Source organism: Anabrus simplex, chromosome 2 (assembly GCF_040414725.1).
Source record: "Anabrus simplex isolate iqAnaSimp1 chromosome 2, ASM4041472v1, whole genome shotgun sequence".
Lineage (NCBI taxonomy): Eukaryota > Metazoa > Arthropoda > Insecta > Orthoptera > Tettigoniidae > Anabrus > Anabrus simplex.
The window spans coordinates 729,505,868-729,523,445 of NC_090266.1; the positions used below are offsets into that span (position 1 = coordinate 729,505,868).

A 17,578-nucleotide genomic window follows, 5' to 3' on the forward strand; every position below is an offset into this window, starting at 1 on the left:
ATAATAATAATAATAATAATAATAAACCTATCGTTTCGTCAACTACTATAGCCCACAAGAGACTCTGGAGTGAAGAAAGTTTCCAATGAAAAGCGATTCTTAACCTGATAGTATACCTACCGTCCGAGTCTCTCGCATTTAAGCATTCTAACAAATCCTACCGACTGCACTGGGATTCGAATCCACAATCTTCAGCACAGAAAGCGAACGCTTAACTAACCGTGAAATAAATAAGAAATGGCTGTTTCTTTCACTTTATGGCCTAAGGACTACACGATCATCACCATCATGCGTAGCCTATATCCCGTGAGAATAATGTTATCCATTTTAGGATTAGTTGATGTGGATATCGATAATAATTTTGAGTTAATAAGTATAGGTACTGTTGTTTTCAGGTCGTGTAAGAACTTTTGGTATCCTGGGGGGGGGGGGGCAGCGAATGTCGTGAGAACTATGAATATTTGCATCCAATGTTAGGAGCTTTGGTCTTGGAATAAGGTACTAACCTAGCATTCACTTCTTCCAGTGTGTTTGTGTGTGTATGTGTGAGAAAACTGTTAGGAAAATATACATTCAAGAAAGCCACTATCATTGCTGGTTTTCGAATTGTGGATTTCTGATATGTACCTTTCTAGTTCTATGGTGAAGAGCAGCTAAGTGCTCTGCTAGGCCATAAGTAGGCTTACGACTGGAAAGGATTCCGGATTTTGAAACGAATTATCCTCTTAGGATTTATCTGGGGTAGACATGGAAAGGCTTGGGAAAATACTCATACAGCAGGGCTACTGAGTATAGGATTGGAACATCAACATTTTTTAATTACAACTCCTAAATTGTAGCGTTATCCTCCTTATAAGAGAGTGTCATCAATACAAACAATTTTGCACGTACAACGTTTTAATTATACTCGTAAAATAATGGTTAATCATCCTACGAAGAACGCTACCGAATATGTTTAACGAACAAAAGACTCAACTCACATACGGGCATACTTACATACAGTAAGTCACTCTGGAGTTTACCTAGTTTTGCTTAACTTAACGCTGTAGAGTGGGCCACAAAAAGGGTGGGTGACAGGGATAAAAAGAATCTACAAAGATGAGATGCTGAGCTAAATGAGGGATGATAGTTCGCTCGAAGACCAGTTCAGATATCTTCGTATAGTGTAAGCCGCTGAAGAATAAAGGTTTCTCTTCGTAGCGAGTTTTACGACCGGATGCCCTTCCTGACGATAACTTCTTTTTCTTTGGCTAGTTGTTTTACGTCGCACTGACACAGATAGGTCTTATGGCGACGATGGGATAGGAAAGGGCTAGGAGTGGGAAGGAAGCGGCCGTGGCCTTAATTAAGGTACAGCCCCAGCATTTGCCTGTGAAAATGGGAAACCACGGAAAACCATCTTCAGGGCTGCCGACAGTGGGGTTCGAACCTACTATCTCCCGAATACTGGATACTGGCCGCACTTAAGCGACTGCAGCTATCGAACTCGGTGACAATAACCTCAGAGGAGGTATTGAGATGAAATTAATGACGTGATATATGATAGTAGAAACATACAGGGGGAAACCCGATGCCGGCACATAGCTTACTCCTATCGAATAGTTGGCTGAGCGTCTCCATCGGGCGGACGAACTAGCATCAAAAGCGTGATATGCCCTCGGTCCGTATGAACACCGCGGAGAGGTTTGGAAATCAATCCAGACTTTCTCATGGTGAAATTGTTTTCGACCAATGAGACTCGAGCCGGCTAACCACGGTGTCAGACCATATCAACTCGACGCCTTAACGATCATGAGCACCAGGCGTCCGGCACCATGTCTAAATGGTTAGCGAGCTGGCCTTTGGTCACAGGGGTCCAGAGTTCGATTCCCGGCAGGGTCAGGGATTTTAACCATAATCGGTTAATTTCTCTGGCACGGGGGCTGGGTGTATGTGTCGTCTTCATCATCATTTCATCCTTATCACGACGCGCAGATCGCTTACGGGAGTCAAAACAAAAGACCTGCAGCTGGCGAGCCGAACTTGTCCCCGGACACTCCCGGCACTAACAGCCATACGCCATTTCATTTTACCACCAGGCAGACTTACTACTCAAAACCAGCGGTGAAAATGTGAACAAGAAAATCAACGTATTACTGTACCTTTCTCCGCTTCCGCATGACTGCATTCGAGGTATGTCAAAGAGAAAGCTGATCCAAACATAAAGACAGTATGGGAGCCTGGCGAGATAAGAACTGCAATCCACTCCATGACACTTTGTGAGAAGTTGAGAACTTACACTAAGATAATGCAGAAACATTCGAACATTTGAAACATCCTGAAATCATTTTCACCGAGCTCGATAGCTGCAGTCGCTTAAGTGTGGCCAGTATCCAGTATTCGGGAGATAGTAGGTTCGAACCCCACTGTCGGCAGCCCTGAAAATGGTTTTCCGAGGTTTCCCATTTTCACACCAGGCAAATGCTGGGGCTGTACCGTAATTAAGGTCACGGCCGCTACCTTCACACTCCTAGCCCTTTCCTGTCCCATCGTCGCCATAAGACCTATCTGTGTCGGTGCGACGTAAAGCAACTACCAACCAAAAAATCATTTTCGGCTCTGTGGAAATTTTTGTCAACAGCTCGTATAACCTGTGTGGCTGCGGTGTCTGCAGTAGATCGTGCGCCGGGTTCAGTAGCTCAGACGAAAAAGGCCTTCCGGATTCAAGTTGTTGGGTTCGATCCTGACGCAGTACGGTGGTATTTAGAGGTGCTGAAATACGTCAGTTTGGTGTCGGTGGATGTATTGGCATGTAAAAGAACTCCTTCGGGGAAAAATTCTGGCTTCTCGGCGTCTCCAAAAACTGTAAAAGCAGTTAGTGAGATGTAAAATCAAAATGTTGTTGTTGTTATTATTATTAACAGTAATATTTTATACCGCTTTTTCCCACACCTGTTAGACCGCGAGTGCGAACTGTGCAGAAGACGTGGGTTTGGCCCTTTTTTACGGCCAAATGCCCTTTCTCACGCCTACCCTGTGCGGGAGAATGTAATCACTTTTGCATGTTTCTGTGGTGGTTGGTAGTGTGGCGCTGTGCGCTATCTGAATATGACTAGGAGTGTTGGGACAAATACAAATACCCAGTCCGAGTCAGAAGAAGCGATTAAAATCCCCGACCCAGTCGGGAATCGAACCTGGGACCCGCTGAATATTCAACCAAGGAGTCTGACATTATTATTATTATTATTATTATTATTATTATTATTATTATTATTATTATTATTATTATTATTATTATTATTATTATTATTATTAGATCATGCATGGAAACCGTCTGAAGTTGAAGTGGGAAATCTCGGAGATGTACAGTACTTCTAGAATGGCGGAGAGTATCTCGTCTTAAATTATCATTAACAACATGTTACGTGTTTTCGTCACATCGATAATCATCAATTTTCACCGTTCGACGCAATTAAAACTGAGCCTGATCACTTCAGAGGGATGATTATTGTGTTAGGTCGGCGTGGAAATTACCACCATACCTGTGCGATTGGAGTGCTTTAACAAAAAGTAAAAGTGGACGTCAGCTACATATCAGCGGCTTACAGATATTTTGCAAGGATGTCACAGCTGTCTTGTAGTTTACGTCTAAGAATATCTGGTCGGATAACCTAAGTGTGAGTAATAATAATGTTATTGGCTTAACGTCCCACTAACTACTTTTACGGTTTTCGGAGACGCCGAGGTGCCGAAATTTAGTCCCGCAGGAGTTCTTTTACGTGCCAGTAAATCTACCGACACGAGGCTGATGTATTTGAGTACCTTCAAATACCACCGGACTGAGCCAGGATCGAACCTGCCAAGTTGGGGTCAGAAGGCCAGCGCCTCAACCGTCTGAGCCACTCAGCCCGGCAAGTGTGATTAATATACAACCTGAGATCAGACTAGTATATAATATCGGAGACGTGTTTCTAATAACGCATAGTCTCAATTCACACTCGACGTCACCTAGGATCAACGAGAATTCTACTAGAAAGTATGTCATGTATAATATCTTTAAATGGCCTCCCATTTCCACAGCAAGCTAACGCTAGGACTGCACCTTAATTAGGACGGTAGTCGCCAGTCGCTACCTCCCAAGTCCTAAACCTTTCCTATCACACCATCGCCGAAATAGTATTTGCAGCAGAGAGACGTTAAACAGCGTATCCTAGGCACTTCTAGGTTTGCAAATTCCAACCCTGGATCCGTCAAGATTGGAGCCTCGGCCGTCAGAATGGATAGCCACCAAGCTAAGCCACTGTGCTGACCACTCTTCGTCCCAATTCTGACGATAAGTGATAAAAGAAGAAGGGATTAACATCTGAGAAAGTGTTGCCAACCGAGCAATCTTGATCGATAATGGCAATGAAACATCATTCTTTGTTTTCAGCGTTTTTTATAGCTGTACTTGAAGAAGGTATTTCTCATCATTTCCATCACAAATACAATTATTTTCAAATAAGAACAATAACATGAACTTCTTACTTATATAGACTGCTTTAAAAAGACATCGATGGATTAAGCATAATCTTTAATATAAGAGTAATACACTTCTAGCAAAGAAACAATCGAGTTGCATAACAATAGAGGTATTTTTTCGTTGATAGATAATATTCACATGCCATATAAAGCTTATCGTTAAGAAGAAAGATGTGAGGTAGTAACTTAAGGACATAGGACTCAACCGATATCTTTATCACAGAGGAAAGTATTACATTCACTGGCACCCACTCTTCTTGTTACCTGAAGACTGAAGTAGGCAGCATCCCACGCTCATCCATTTGACCAATACTTTATACAAAATGCCTTGTCTTCGCAGCAAAAGAACACGTAAATCGAAACATTACGGTGCCTGCCTTGCTTGGTCATTGGTTTTACATCGCACCGACTCGAAGAGTTATTATGACGACGATAGGACAGGACAGGACTGGACTAGGAAGGAAGCAACCGTGGACTAAATTACGGTACAGCCCCAGTATTTACCTGGTGTGAAAATGGGAAGCCACGGAAAAACATCTTCGGGGTTGCTGACAGTTGGCATTCGAACCCACAATCTTTCGAATACAAGCTATCAGCTATACCGCTCGAACTCGCTGGGTAACAAACGGTTCCCACGAAGCGATGCTTTAGTTCAAACTTTGATAGAAAATAATAATAATAATAATAATAATAATAATAATAATAATAATAATAATAATAATAATAATAATAATAATAATAATAATAATAATGTATGCCTACCCCTTAGTCCAGTTTCAGATCGGTTCCTTGGCTTAAGTTCAGCTTAGTCGCCTTCGGTTCTGAAGGCCCCGGGTACGATTCCCGGCGTACACAAAACGAGAAAAATTCGTTAACAACGTTACTACTGAACCCTTTGGTCCAAAAGGTCATGGGTTCACTACAAAATATATTTTTACAATTGGCTTTACGTCGTGCCTATACAAATAGGTCTTATGGCGACAATGGGATAGGAAAGGGCTAGGAGTGGGAAGAAGGAAACGGCCGTGACCTTAATTAAGGTACATTTGCCTGGTGTGAAAATGGGAAACCAAGGAAAACCATCTTCAGGAATGCCGACAGTGGGGTTCGAACCCACTATCTCCCGAATAGTGGATACTGACCGTACTTAACAAAAAATTATACTTTGAAAACTATGGGTATAAATATATACTAACTTTACCCACTCTATGGATTGGGTTGTGACGATCACTTGCCTTTAAAACAGGAGTAACACTGTTTTCTGCAACCCTGTGCTATATATTTTCAACCTTAAATCTGTTAAGAAGTAAATTATAGTTTTTTCCACTCCCACTATAGTATGAACATTATATGGTGTTATGGTGTGGAAAGTAAGTGGATTTTATTTTAATATTGTTGTTTGCTGTAATGACGGGAATTAAGTTAACTTACCTCCATAAGGAAGTAATTATAAACATGTTTTGTCCATTAGTCACATAACCGTGGTTCATGTCACATAGCTATAAGCTTGCATTCGGCACATGGTGGGTTCGACTTTCACTGTACCGGGCGAGTTAGCTGTGCGGATAGCGGCGCGCAGCTATGAACTTGCATTAGGCAGACAGTGGGTTCGAACCCCACTATCGACAGCCCTAAAGACGGTTTTCCGTGGTTTCTCATGTTAATACCACGCATTAAGATTACGGCCACTTCATTCCCACTCCTGGACATTTCCTATCTCATCGTCGCCATAAGACCTATCTGTGTCGGCGCGACGTAAACCAAATTGTTAAAAACGAAAAAGAGACTTTCACTGTCTGCAGTTCGGAAGATTGTCTTCTGAGGTTTTCTCATTTTCACACCAGGCGAATGCTAGGACTGTACCTTATTTGAGGCCATTTCTGGTAATTTCCTAAGGCAAACCCTACACCTTTGTATCACCGAAAACCTTCGATGTACTAATGCGGCGTCAAATCTCTGGCAAAAACAAGGTGTCACATAGCAAAAAGTGATGATGATGCTTGTTGTTTAAAGGTGCCTAACATCTAGGTCATCGGCCCCAGCAAAATAAAGTAAAGTATGCTGAAACTCAACGTATTCGCTGATATTATCTCATGTAAAATCAAGATAATATCAAATAAAAACACGTATTTATTACATAAAATGTGGGAGTGGAAAAGCTATTCGTGAGCTAATTAGAGTGTACTAGTTTCGGACTCGGTTGCCAGCCCTCGCTATCGCTCGGGCGTAAACTCGTCCTCGGAAAGTAAAAAACAAAAAACAAGAAAAAACTATTACTATTCTCACAATCGTATAATTGTGTGATTATTCTATATGACTCTTTGACATCGAAGCTAATAGAAAATAGGTACTTCATGCAACATTCATTTCTTAGGTTATCAATAAATTGAACATAAGCGTAAAAATTGGAGACAAGGGCCTTTCACAATGCAGAAAATTAGTTCATATTCTACTGAAATGGCGTATGGCTTTTAGTGCTGGGAGTGTCCAAGGACAAGTTCGGCTCGCCAGATGCAGCTCTTTTGATTTGACGCTCGTAGGCGCCCTGCGCGTCGTGATGAGGATGAAATGATGATGAAGACGTCACATACACCCAGCCCCCATGCCAGAGAAATTAACCAATTACGTTTAAAATTCCCGACCCTGCCGGGAATCGAACCCGGGACTCCTGTGACCAAAGGCCAACACGCTAACAATTTAGCCGGACCATATTCTAGCCTCTCTTTGGCTGGAAAATAGAAGCATTTCCATCTCGCTCGTGTATCTTGTGATCATTAATATTGAGAGCATATACATCCCGTCACACAAGGAGTCTATATGCACTAGCTTAACATTCAGCTACAGTGACGAGTCTATTGTTAGTCAATTTGTGGTGTAGTAGAGTACTTTTCAGCCCATAAATGTAAGATTGGTTCGAACGACTGGAAGATAAAGCAGTCAGCCTCAAAACCCACAACTGAGGAGAGATGTGGGTCCAAATCCTTCCTTCCAATATCCTAGAAGGGACTTTCTGTGGTTTTCTGCTTCAACTCCAGAGGATTGTCGAGGTCATAAAGTATACAAGAAGCAGACTACGGCCGTGCATCCGGAATATGTACTAGACAAATACACATAGAGAAGTTTACGTGACTGCTGGTATCCTCGTCGTAGCAACGGGACCTCCAGTTTTATATAAAATCCAAACCACAGGGATGCTAATTTAATTACTTTTAAATCCTACGTTCATTAGCTCGAACTCGACCTCTGCGGCCGCCTTGGCGAGAAGCCAGTGACGATGTCATGAGACTACCATGCCCCCCGTACAGCTGAACAATCAAAAATTGACGCATGAAGCATTTTAAATTCCTGTGTCGGGTATCATCGTCCTCAAGTGAGGCGGCACAGACGCAATAAAAAGTGATGCAACTTGTTTATTGTTAAACAACACGTTCCTGACGAAATGCGACTGTCCGCATATCAGATTAGCATACAAGAATACAATGAAATAGACAAGAAATTGCCATAATGGTTAAATAAATATGCAATGTGAGGGATAGGAGACGCAAGTGAAATTCGATGTGAAGCACTTCACGGTGTCGGTGTTAGTATAGGACAGGGATGGCGAACCTATGCCACGCGTGTCACTAGGTGACACGCGAACATGATTTCGGTGGCACGCCAATTGGACATAATATTTTTATATACGTCTTTTACTACAAATAATACATATCTTATAGTGTTTCACGTTTTAGAAATAAATATCGAAAATCTACTTGTTTCATTCGGACGTGCAATATGGCAACACTGCTACACTGATAGGTCTGAATGTCAAGTTAAATAAGTGTCGTTTTCTGGTGGTTTTGTATATGGACCTTGCAAATATGTTTTCAGTGCCGAAAAGAACAGAAACTTAACAAACGCAGTGACCAGATTTTTCAAGAACAGTGGACAAGGGAAATCGGACTGATAGAAAGATGTATTGCCTGCGTTCGAAAACAATTGTATTCCCTACATTTAATGTTAAGCGCCATTTCGAGACTAATCATTCAAATGTTTGTTTCCATGCCAAATGAAGAAAGAAGTGAGTTCGTTTCACCAAATATCGAACTTTACACAAAAGAAATTATTTTGCATCATATTTCCACCCGAGGAATAATATCAGTGCGGCTGTTATATCTGTCTCACTGCATAGTACAACATGCATGGGAAACCGCTTTCTGACGGTGCGTTCTTGAAATAAACTTCCTTATTGATGTCCGACACATTATTTGAGAACTTCCCTAACAAACAACAAATAATTAACAGAATTAAAGGAATGCCAGCGAGCTGAACTGCTGTCAACGATAGAATAATAAGAATGAGTGAAGAAGTTTCGGAGCAATTGCAAGATAATTTGGATAACTCCCAGATGTATGCAGTATGTTGTAATGAAAGCATGGATGTGACCTTACAAGCAAGGATGATGATGCTTGTTGTTTAAAGGGACGTAACATCTAAGGTCATCTGGCTTTTCCGATTTTCTTATGGAGATGTGATGAGGGAGAAATAAGTAAAATTGTTGAGCATACGAACTACGACAATATGGAAAGATAATGAAGCTAAAGGAGGAAGTATAGTCCATTGGAAATATTCGTACTTTTAATTTTTTATATCAAATATTTATTTCCTTACAAGTTGTTTTACATCGCACCAACACAGATACCGGTAGGCCTTATGGTGACGATAGGAGAGGAAAGGCTTACGAGTAGGAAGGAAACCACCGTAGCCTTAAGTGAGGTACAGCCCCAGCATTTGCCTGGTGTGAAAATGGGAAACCACGGAAACCATCTTCAGGGCTGCCAACAGTGGGGCTCGAACCCACTATTTCCCGGATGCAAGCTCACAGTTTCGACCCCTAACCGCGCAGCCACCTCGCCCGGTATTAGTACTTAATGACAAAGTGTGTTAAAATGGGAGCTTATTATGTATATTTCTACAATTAATATTAGGTACCGGTTAGTTATTATAAAAACTTACATATTTAACATTTTTTTCTTTTTTGCAGTAGTTGCAAAATACAACCATGGAGCATGTAATCAAATGTAGTTACAAAATATCTAAAAAGTAAATAAATCAGTAAATTAGTAAATATTATGAAATAATTGGAATTTGGAAACGAAGTCATGGAAGAGGGGGGGGGGCGGTTGTAGGTTTTATCCATTTCTTAAAGGAAAATAACAAATGGCACAGTCAACAGTGGAGAATAATAAATCAGACATAAAATGGCACACTAGTTGGAAAAGGTTCGCCGTCCCTGCTATAGGAGAAAGGTCCTTGGTTACCAACGAGGAGGTCCGGGATTCGAATACTGGTATCGGAAATTATTTTTACTGGGCTTCGTTACTCTACTGTGTAACTGAACGATACTAACATTCTTTGCATTTCCACTCCGAATGTTTGCAATGAGCACGAAGTTTATCATCACTGGCTCCTAGAAGGACTGTTATAGAAGTGTAAATATGCTACGTATCCGCCACTGTGGTGTAGTAGTTAGTGTGATTAGGTGTCACCCCTGGAGGCCCGGGTTCGATTCCAGACTCTGCCACGAAATTTGAAAAGTGGTACAAGGGCTGGAACCGGGTCCATTCAGCCTCGGAAGGTCAACTTAGTAGAGGGGGTTCGATTCCCTCCTCAGCCATCCTATAAATTGTTTTCCGTGGTTTCCCACGTCTCCGCCAGGCAAATACCGGGATGGACCCTAATTTACGGCCACGGCCGCTTCCTTCCATCTTCCTTGTCTATCCCTTCCAATCTTCCCGTCCCCGCACAAGGCCCCTTTTCAGCAGAGCAGGTGAGGCCACCTGGGCGAGGTACTGGTCCTCCTTTCCCAGTTGTATCCCCCCGACCCAAAGTCTCACGGTCCAGGACACTGCCCTTAAGAGGGTAGAAGTGGGATCCCTCGCTAACTCCGAAGGAAAAACCATCCGTGGAGGGTAAACAGGGAAAGAAAGAACGAAATATGCTACGTGGCACACACAGTGGAGAATAGCCTTACAATATTAAACATATTCATGCGAGTGCCAGTTACCTCCAAGGAATCGTACCCACCTGTCAAAGTGAGAATCAGTGTTCGAGTCCTCGTGAGTGATTGTGTAGAGCAAAGACGCTCGTCCTACTGATGTAAAGTTTGGAGCTACGTCTCCTTGAGTATGTATTGAAGGGAGCAATGGTGCTCTTGTTAAACTTGTAACGGGGGAGCTTCTAGCTCATGTTGCTAAACTTGTAACGGGGGAGCTTCTAGCTCATGTTGCTAAATTCTTGTTATCGGATTATTCTAGATTTTTCTTGTGCTGTTTCCCGAGCTCACGAGCTAGACCTTGTACCTGATTATTTATTTTCTTAGCAAAGTGTAAAGTTTAAAAAAAAAACAATTCAGGAAAGAAACATATTCCAAATTTTAAAGTTTTAAGTTGCTATATGATCTCCTCTATCCATCCATTCATGCCCACACCTTCTTTCACCTCTGTCCACCACGCTATCTCCGTAACAATTATTATTATTATTTGAAGTCTCTAAGCTTTTGAAATATAAGTTAACTAGCAGTTACCCGCGGCATCGCTCGGGTGGATTTCGTAATTTGATACAAGTAATCGTTCCTCGGTACTGTACTAGGACATTATCTGAAAATCCCTAAAGTATAAAACCTCACCGAAAAATTGAATTTCGTTTATCCCAGAAACCCTTTTTAAACCACGTTTGTGGCATTGCCCTTTGGGGCTAAGATGACCATGCGATATAGAAACGTGCACGTAAGGAACAAGTCTTTTCTCAAGTCGAAAGGAATCAACATGTTTCTTTATTTTTAAAGGAGATTCCAGATACCTATTTCCACGCCTGTAACATTTTCAGTTTTTGAGATATAAGTATCCTCATCATAGGTATTCAACCACTTTCCACCTTTTTTCACCCTCCTTAATGGTATTTTCCGAAAACAAATAAATGCGTGTTGCTTTATTTTTAAAGGAGATTCCAAATACAAATGTTTACGTCTGTAATCTTTTAAGTTTTTCACCCCATTAGCGACGGAATATCCAAAAATCCTCCCTTAGTGAGCACCTACACTCTAATATAAATGTAACCCCAAAATTTTGTTTCTTCGTGTCCAGTAGTTTCTCGGCGATGATGAATCAGTCAGTCAGTCAGTACAAGTTATTTTATATATAGAGATAAGAATTTAATATTTGCGTAGGTTTAGCACCGCCTAGAACTCACTATTGTTTGTACTGGTAGTTGTGGTGGTAGTAGTAGTAGTTTTTTTTTACAATTTGCTTTCGGGCGCACCGACACAGATAGGTTTTATGGCGACGATGGAACAGGAAAGGGCTAGGAGTGGGAAGGAAGCGACCGTGGCCTTCATGAAGGTACAGCCCTAGCATTTGGCTGGTGTGAAAAATAGGAAACAACGGAAAACCATGTTCAGGGTTGCCGAAAGTGGAGTTCAGATCCACTATCTTCCGGATGCTACTTCACAGCTGTGCTCCCTTAACAGCACGGCCAGCTCACCCGGTGTAGTAGTATTAATAGTAGTAGAAGTAGTAGTAGTGAGTTTGTTGTTTCTTCAGTCAACGTAAATTCTAACCATCTTGGGCCTTACACGCAATTAAGTTATATGAATGAGAAACCAAAGGTGAGTGATTCGATTTTGAGTTATGGTGACTTCCGGTGGATATTCTGAGCTTATTTCCTGACACATTTTCCCTCATTACCGTTAGGAGAACTGATTAAATTAAACGTTTCTTAATGTTACCTCGGTCATTTCTGGGGTCATTGAAGACACCTTTCATTTTGGGTTTTAATAATATATTATGTCCCTTGGTTAACATTCCCTCAATTGATATAGATTTTACGAGAAGCCGGAATGTCGGAATTTGGGCTCAAAGGAGTTCCTCAACTTAGCAGGAGCCTTGACATGGGGATGTCACATTTAAACACCCTCAAATGCTACCGGCGTCAGGCAGATCGAACCCACTATATCGGGAACAGAAATACCATGTTTGACTGGCTGATTGCACATCCGAATTCGAATTATTTTCAGTTGTGGCCAGAAAGTTTAGGCTATATACCCTTCCGGACTCCATACGATTTTTCGGGTGAATGCTCCACCCTGGGTTGTACCAGGTTTCGAACCTGAGCCGTCTGGGTGAAACTTTTCAAATAGGTCAAATGATTCAAAAATTCTCCGTTTCAAGTCCCAGTGAACCCCTGTCTCTTAAATATAAGTGGGTATCGAGGAAAGAACATGGTAGGGAGGGGAGAAAATAAATCATCTCTTACCTGTCTCCCTAGCCAAGCTCACCTAGTCGCACTGCACACTTACGATAGTTGATGATCCGAGCGTGGTTATCCTGAGCATGATTTTCATAGTTTTCTCACTTTCATTCAAGGTAATACAGTGCTAGAATAGTATAGTATTCAGGCACTTATCCTAATGGAAAAAATTACATATACACACGCGAAGCCGGCGAGAGTAATGATTCCCTAAGCTAAGAATATCAAGCGAGTTGGTCGTGTGGTGAGGGTCGCGCAGCTGTGAACTTGCGTTCGGGAGATAGTGGGTTCGAACCCTACTGTCGGCAGCCCTGAAGATGGTTTTCCGTCGTTTCCCATTTTCACACCAGGCAAATGCCGGGGCTGTACCGAAATTAAGACGACGACCGCTTCCTTCCCACTCCTAGACTTTTCCGATCCCATCGTCGCCATAAGACCTATCTGTGTCGGTTCGACGTAAGGCAAAATTGAAAACACATGCTAAGAATAAACGAACAACAAGAGAAAATACTTTTGTCCAAACTGGAGATATCTGTTGCATTCTTAGGAGGAACTGAATTACTACCAAGAAGAGTCCATCTGATGTTCGATCTATCGACAGCAGTGTTAGAGTCGCTCCTCGCGAAGTAAGGGGTTTCTGGAGACGCACTCAGCTGGAAGGGCCACGTGCTCTTAACACCTACAGCTCATTGAGAGAGAACAGGAAGTGAAATATGGAGGTCATTGGCATGCACACAAAGAGTTCCCCGATAAAGGTCTTGGAGACCAAAATATCTTTCGCATTTCATCTCAACATACTATCAATTTAATATTTTACGTATGATTCAGAAAACTTATTTGCCTTTTAAAATGATAGGACTGCTGCCCATTCATTCTATAGCAGCCTATCAAATTGGCAACTGACAGTCTTTATGTAGCCTCATTGTCCAGTCTCAGTTGCACTTGGCTTTGTGTACAAAGTATTTTAGCCGAGGAGCTTCTAGCGTTAAAGAGGAAGAACTCGTTAACTTCATTCATCAGTCGGTCAGGAGATAGGAAAAGTACACACGATTGAATGAATGAATGAATGAATACACATAGCCTCGTTCGTATAGAATGTTGATAATGGAGCTGGCGGCAAGATAAGCTGTTCTGAATTGACTAAGCGAGTTGTGTTGCTGATCGTATGTGGTCAACGTGCTCTAAACATGCGAACTCTCAAGGCCCACAAAGAAGTGGGTATGACAATTACAAAAACTGAGAGATCGACCTCACTACAAATGTCCTTTCTAAGAAAAGGGTGTTTAAAGTTAGACGCACGATCCCATGAACTAGTGTGAATATTATCTACTTGAATGATCAGTTTAAGTGATGGTTCACACGGTCGAACGATTACACAATGCTGACAGGAAAAAACAGGAGGTTCCCCGCGTGAATTCCCTTCGATTACATCCTATTACATAGTCCATCTAATTATAGCTGTTATTGTTCTATGTTAAGAACCTGAGACGTCGTGATAATCAGCCACTCGAACTTAACAAGTACGAAACATTTATCTAATAACGAGAGTTACTGTAGCGACAATACTGGTGTGTTTCCGTGAATACTTAGTGCAGAAACTAAACAAGAGGTTATCTATGAAAACGACACAGTTCCCTGGAACTGAAGGGAGAGATCACGGACAAGTATTGAAAGTCTAGGAGCCGGTGTGGATCTCTGCTACAGGAAGAATGCTGCTGTCTCCCCACCTGTCATATGGTCGGCTAAGCACAACACAGCAAGAATATTAATGAGGAACGAGTTCGCAATTAGTGCCAGTTTGATTTCCTTCCTCTTTGGTATAACACAGACTGCTCGTCGCGTGGAAGAAGAAACAAAACATACAAACATACAAGGAACTATGAAACTACTACGATCGCCTAGCCCTCACTCAAACAACACGTCTATGAGAAAAACCAAATTTTTACGTTACCGCAGATTTCTGGATGAACAGACAATACCACCTGTTGAGTTCCTGGCTAACGTGAACGTCACTTAAGAGAAGTGTCAGTGACTAACCTGGGCAGACACAGCAGGCACAGCACTCGTTCACTCGGCACCACCAGCTGCTAGCAACTGCTACTTAAACACTCATGTTCTGTATTAAGGAAACTACACACTGCTACAGCTCCTCCCGCTGGCGCATCGTAGTGTACTCCCCACCTCACCCACCCCACTCCTCTCCTCCCGGCTATTGGCAACCTTGATGAACAGAACCGAGCACTGCACGTTCTGAAACGCATGACAGATCTGCCAGCATCGGCGAGGGTGGCTCTCCTACTCTCACGTGTGACTTTTACCGGGAAAACATTCAAAACATGTAAGACGTGTAGGGTACCTATTCCTTTTCACTCTTTTCTTTTCCTTTTTTCAATTTGTTTTACGTCGCACCGACACAGATAGGTCTTATGGCGACGATGGTGGAAGAAAGGCCTAGGAGAGGGAAGGAAGCAGCCGTGGCCTTAATTAAAGTACAGCCCCAGCATTTGCCTGGTGTGAAAATGAGTAACCACGGAAAACCATCTTCAGGGCTGTCGACAGTGGGGTTCGAACCCTACCGGATGCAAGCTTACAGCTGCACGCCCCTAACCACACGGCCAACTCGCCCGGTTTTCCTTTTCGTTTTTTTTGGGGGGGGGGGGGGCCTTGTAAATGCAGCTGTTAGCTAAGAGGAAATTCACACTCACTTTGCCTTGCAATTTTTTCTCATATTTTCGAATGTTTATCTAGAGACATCATGCCTAGTTTCTCACCAGTGTGACCACAGTCACTGAAAGAGTTTTTTAAATAAAAAGTCACATCCCTGCAATTCGGAATCCACGTAAAATTGTAGGTCCTGCGGTTTATAATCATAAGATCAACATAACTCCAGTTTTTCTTGCATATTTCTACGAGTAACCCCTTCCTTTCGATTGGCTCTTCTTCTTCTGCTACTACCACTCTTCCTACAACTGTGGGGTCGTGGGTGCTAACTGTGTCGCACATGTGGATTTGGTCCTATTTTACGGCCGGGTGCCCTTCCTGACGCCAACCTTATATGGAAGGATGCAGTCACTATTGCGTGTTTCTGTGGTGGTTGGTAGTGTACTGTAGTGTGTTGTCTGAATATGAAGAGGAAAGTGTTGGAACAAATACACAGTCCCCGAGCCAGAAGAATTAATTAAACACTATTAAAATCACCGACCCTGCCGGGAATCGAACCCGGGACCCTCTGAGCAGAAGGCCTCAACGCTGACTATTCAGCCAATGAGTCGGACTTCGTTTTGATTGACTATTGCCACGAAATGTTGATCGTGGGCGTCAGTTTCGATCCTCAACTCTCACTAACTTGTAAGTATGGTAAATTGAGGTGAGAAACAGCGCTATCAATTGTCAAAGCCAAATACTACGTCTGAGGAAACCATACCTCGTCGAGCAATCGTCTTGATATGTTAGGGCCTTTTAAGACTAATAATAAATAATGTTACTTGCTTTACGTCCCAGTAACTACTTTATTCGAAGACGTCGTCCGGCTCCATGGCTAAATGGTTAGCGTGCTGGCCTTTGGCCGCGGGGATCCCGGGTTCGATGCCCGTCAGGGTCCGGAATTTTAACCTTGATTGTTTAATTTCGCTGGCACGGGGGCTGGGTGTATGTGTCGTCTTCATCATCATTTCATCCTCATTATGACGCGCAGGTATCCTACGGGTATCAAATCGAAAGACCTGCGCCTGGAGAGCCGAACATGTCCTTGGACACTCCCGGCAATGAGAAAAAGCCATACGCCATTTCATTTCGGAGACGCTGAGGTGCCGGAATTTACTTCATCAGGAGTTATTTTACGTGCCAAGAGGCTAACAAATTTGAGCACCTTCAAATACCACCGGACTGAGCCAGGATCGAACCTGCCAAGTTGGGGTCAGAAGGAATGTGCGTCAATTGTCTGAGCCACTCAGCCCGGCCTTTTAAGACTTTTGTGAGGGGCTTGACCGGAGTTCACGGAGACTCGTGAGAAAAATAGAAAAGTTACTTAATACGACTACGATGTAATAAACTGACATTAACTTCGGGTGTATACATCAAACTGCAGTCCTCGCTCAATGGAGGCAAATGTTGGCTTGTCGATCAAAAGACCTGAGGCTACTAGTGCCAAGAGGATTGTTTGCTTCTCATAATTAATGTTATTGGTTTGGTTTTACGTCACACTAACTACTTTTACGGTATACGGAGATCCCGAAGTACCGGGATTTTGTCCGGCAGGAGATCTTTCACGTGTCGGTAAATCTGCCGATACGAGGCTGACGCATTTCACCACCGTACTGTGCCGGGATCGAACCCATCAACTTGAGTTCAGAGGGCCAGCCTTCTACTCGGCTGCTTCCCATAGACTCTTACTGGCATATGAATTATGACTTTAATTTTAAGGCATTTTGTACAATAACATCTACATCCTGGTAGTCATGGGTTTGATATTTATTGTGAGCCAGGGTTATGATTTTAAGTTCGAAGGTCGACTGCAACGAAACTGGTCAAGCCTCATAAAGATTAATGGAAAAATCCCCGATATGAACTTTAGCGACGTCTTTAGGCAGTTCAAGCGAAATGTACTGTATTAGAATTTTCAATGAGGTAGGCCTACCTCTTTCAAACGTGGACAATTTTGTGTTATCAGTCTCAAAATATACCGTACATTATGTAATGTTGATAATGTTCGCCTCTGTGGTGTAGTGGTTAGTGTGATTAGCTGCCACCCCAAGAGGCTCGGGTTCGATTCCCGGCTCTGCCACGAAATTTG

General features: G+C 42.6%; 1 protein-coding gene across 1 annotated transcript in view; it reads right to left on the reverse strand.

Moving 5' to 3' along the window:
- Nucleotides 1-14,946, reverse strand: part of Eaat1 (Excitatory amino acid transporter 1) — a 341,314-nt gene extending 326,368 nt beyond the window's left edge. Inside the window, exon 1 of the mRNA XM_067141369.2 lies at nucleotides 14,824-14,946. The gene's annotated coding sequence lies outside the window, so the exon portion shown is untranslated. The remainder of the gene's footprint in view (nucleotides 1-14,823) is intronic.
- Nucleotides 14,947-17,578: the final 2,632 nt, after the last annotated feature.